This window comes from Schistocerca gregaria, chromosome 1 (assembly GCF_023897955.1).
Source record: "Schistocerca gregaria isolate iqSchGreg1 chromosome 1, iqSchGreg1.2, whole genome shotgun sequence".
In the NCBI taxonomy this organism is placed as follows: domain Eukaryota; kingdom Metazoa; phylum Arthropoda; class Insecta; order Orthoptera; family Acrididae; genus Schistocerca; species Schistocerca gregaria.
The window spans coordinates 804520751-804523885 of NC_064920.1; the positions used below are offsets into that span (position 1 = coordinate 804520751).

General features: G+C 45.5%; 1 pseudogene; it reads right to left on the reverse strand.

The window, feature by feature from the left end:
* Positions 1 to 880: 880 nt before the first annotated feature.
* LOC126289531 (5S ribosomal RNA) lies at positions 881 to 998 on the reverse strand (annotated as a pseudogene).
* Positions 999 to 3135: the final 2137 nt, after the last annotated feature.

The following is a 3135-nucleotide window of genomic DNA, read 5'->3' on the forward strand; positions in this document are numbered from 1 at the left end:
CCTGTAAAGCATGCAGGAGAACTCTGAAGTATGGACAATCAGAGATGAGGAATTGCTACTACGAGGGCGGGTCGTGAGGCGTGAGACGTGCTTGGATGGCGCAGTAGTCAGAGCACTTGGCCCTGAGAGGGCAAAGGTCTTAGGTTCGAGTTCCGGTCAATCTGCCATTTTCAATCTGTCGTCAGATCAGTTCCCACTTGCTGCAGAAAGAAAATTCAGTCCGCGTCAGTTCTCGCCAGTCTTCTTCTTGAGGATATCTGGGAGAGCACTGTCATAGCATTTAGCATATTATTAATGTTTGCTGTGTATTTTGAATAGTTCCAGTTTTAAATTTCACCATCATGCTCACACAAAGAAAGAAAGATCTCAGCCATAGTGCCTGGGTATGTTCTACAGCTGAAAGAGGGAGGAACATATTAAGGAACAGCCCATGTCGTCAGTGCTACGTGACAGCCCCAAAAGCACTGATATAGCAGGTTATATTATAAAAATTCAAAGTGCTGGTGAAAAACTTAACGTAAAGAGCATGCATTCATATGGAGATGCAGCAGAATTATAGATACGGTTTCGTATCGTGTTCCTAAATAACGTTGAAGAACAGACTTTCCAAGCTAAATTTTTTTAAAAAATGGAGCAGAAAGCACTCGAAGTCATGTGAACTGAACTGCTACCGAAGAGCCCATCAATGTCCAACGGTACCGACCGGCCGCCGTGTCATCCTCAGTCCATAGGCGTCAATGGATGCGGATATGGAGGGGCATGTGGTCAGCACATTGTTGTCCAAGCCGTATGTCAGTATGTCAGTTTCCGAGACCGGAGCCGCTTCTTCTCCATCAAGTAGCTCTTCGGTTTGCCTCACAAGGGCTGAGTGCACCCCACTTGCCAACAGCGCTCGGTAGACCGAATGGTCACCCACCCAAGTGCTAGCCCAACCCGACAGCGCTTAACTCCGGTGATCTGACGGGAACCGGTGTTACCACTGCGGCAAGGTCGTTGGCCGAGGTCATGTGAAGTAAGGTAAATTTACTTTTGGTTCAAATGGTTCAAATGGCTCTAAGCACTAAGGGACTTAACTTATGAGGTCATCAGTCCCCTAGAACTTAAAACTACTTAAACCTAACTAACCTAAGGACATCACACACATCCATGCCCGAGGCAGGATTCGAACCCGCAGTCGTAGCGGTCGCGCGGTTCCAGACTGTAGCGCCTAGAAGCGCTCGTCCACCTGTCTATGTGGTTTTCTTACTGTCTATGTAGTTCTTGTTTGTAACAGTTTCACTCATGAGTGGATGCACCTTCGATTCAAAATTTTCATCTACACTATCAGATCAAAAGTATCCTGACACCTGCCAGTGGACATGACATGTGGTGTTGACAACTTGAACTCTGCTGTGGACACTTTCAATCAGGCGTCTGAATTTCTGTGGACGAATGTCAGCCCTTTCTTCTTCAAGAGCTGAAACTAGGGATGATTGTGATGTTGGACGCTGGGGTCTAAAGCGAAGTCGTCGTTATAACATTTCCCAAAAGCCCTCCATTGGGTTCATATCGGGACTCTGGACACGGCAGTCGATTTCAAGAGAGTTGTTGTCCACCAACCATTGCGTCACAGATGCTGCTTTATGACAGATGGCATTGTCATGCTGATACAAACAAACACGGTCTCCGAACTGTTCCTCTACTGTACGCAGTACGCAATGCTGTAAAGTGTATTGGTGTGCTTCTGCATTTAGTGCTTTTTTAGGTGCGGTGAGAGGACCACACCCTGACCACGAAAAGCACGCCCATGCCCTAACACCACCTCCTCCGCACTTCACTGTAGGCACTACACGTGATCTTAGTAACATTCTCCAGGTAACCGGCTAACCCAAACCTTCCTATAGGACGGACAAAAGATATAGCGTGTTTTATCACCCCTAATCACTTGTTTCCAGTCCCACATTGTCCAGTGACGTCCTTCTTTACACCAGCTCAAGTGTCGCTTTGCACTGACTAAAGAAATGTGAGGATTGTGAGCAGCTGCTCGACCATTGTACCCCATATTTTTGATTTCCCTACGCACACTCATTGTGCTAGCTGGAGTCCTGGTAGCACTAGGAAATCCATGGGTGGTCCCTTCCGCTGATATCAAGCGATTTCTTACGTCCATCCTGAACAGTGATCAACGATCTCTGCCCACCAGTAGAGGTCTACTTAGTCTTGGTTTAGCTGTAGTTATCCCTTTGTGTTTCCACGTCACAGTGACATCGCCGGCAATAGACTTTGGCAGCTCTAGAAGAACTGAAACGTCACTCATGGATTATTTACTCAGGTGACATCCAACGATTAGTCCATATTTGAAATCACTGAGCTCTCCTGACCGAGCCATTCTGCCACTACTGTTTCCCTGCTCACAACACAAAACTTTTATACTGGTGGATCTGCCTCTCATGACATCTACTGGTCAAGTCCGCATCACAAAGGGGTGTCCAGACACTTTTGATCAGAAGAGTGTATTTCTTACATGGACTGCGAGAAATCAGAAACTACCAATAGATTCAGTGCCAAACTCATTATTTTTGCAAATATAAAAGATCTTACAATCAATTATCATAACATATTTTTTTAGTAGAATCACCTTATAGATAGTTTTCTCCATGTTAACGAAATATTATGTATCACAAAACTTGAGAAACCATTTTTTTTTGGTCCGAAATGCGCAAATCTCAGGTGAACATGTCAAATCAACTTGGTAACTAACTCCTCTGGTATACACACAACCCAATCTGAACTGACAATATCCCTCATCCTCAACAAACTTTCATTTCTAACCATGTAATGCTACCTTATTGCAAAATTAGAGTTATTCTTCCACTTTAATTCCACTTCCTTCCAGGAAGGTCCCTTGTCTTCCTTACTAATACACGGAAGTGAACACGTGATGAAATTTTCAAGGGCAGCTGGCCGGTGTGGCCTATCGGTTCTAGGCGCTTCAGTCTGGAACTGCGCGACCGCTACGGAAGCAGGTTCGAATCCTGCCTCGGGCATGGGTGTGTGTGTGATGTCCTTAGGTTAGTTAGGTTTAAGTAGTTCTAAGTTCTAGGGGACTGATGACCTCAGAAGTTAAGTGCCATAGTGCTCAGAGCCATTTGAACC